A 401-nucleotide genomic window follows, 5' to 3' on the forward strand; every position below is an offset into this window, starting at 1 on the left:
TGTGCGTCAGATCGTGATGCAGTACTTGTTATTCCGCTGCAGTAAGGACTGTATCATGATTACTATGATGGAATGGTTGACATCTAAGCATCTGTGTTTTAGCTTAGTATGCAATCAAGCAGGGGGAGAAGTGGTGACGTTCTGGTCCAAGGAGTGCATATCTCATGGGGGAGAAGAGCATGGTGATGGACATCCTGAAGTAGATCGTGCTTATCTCATGGGGGAGAAAAGTACATTTGGTGTGCAAGTTTCCAGGTGAGGAACGTGGTTATTGAACCAGAGACATGTTGTGCTTGATCGGCATACAAAGCTAAAAGGGGGAGATTGAAGATGCAAGATGTCTGCCCTGAAGTAGTCGTTGAAGTAGTTGCTGACGCAGACGACATGTTGAATGGTGAAGA

This window comes from Brassica oleracea, unplaced genomic scaffold (assembly GCF_000695525.1).
Source record: "Brassica oleracea var. oleracea cultivar TO1000 unplaced genomic scaffold, BOL UnpScaffold00722, whole genome shotgun sequence".
In the NCBI taxonomy this organism is placed as follows: domain Eukaryota; kingdom Viridiplantae; phylum Streptophyta; class Magnoliopsida; order Brassicales; family Brassicaceae; genus Brassica; species Brassica oleracea.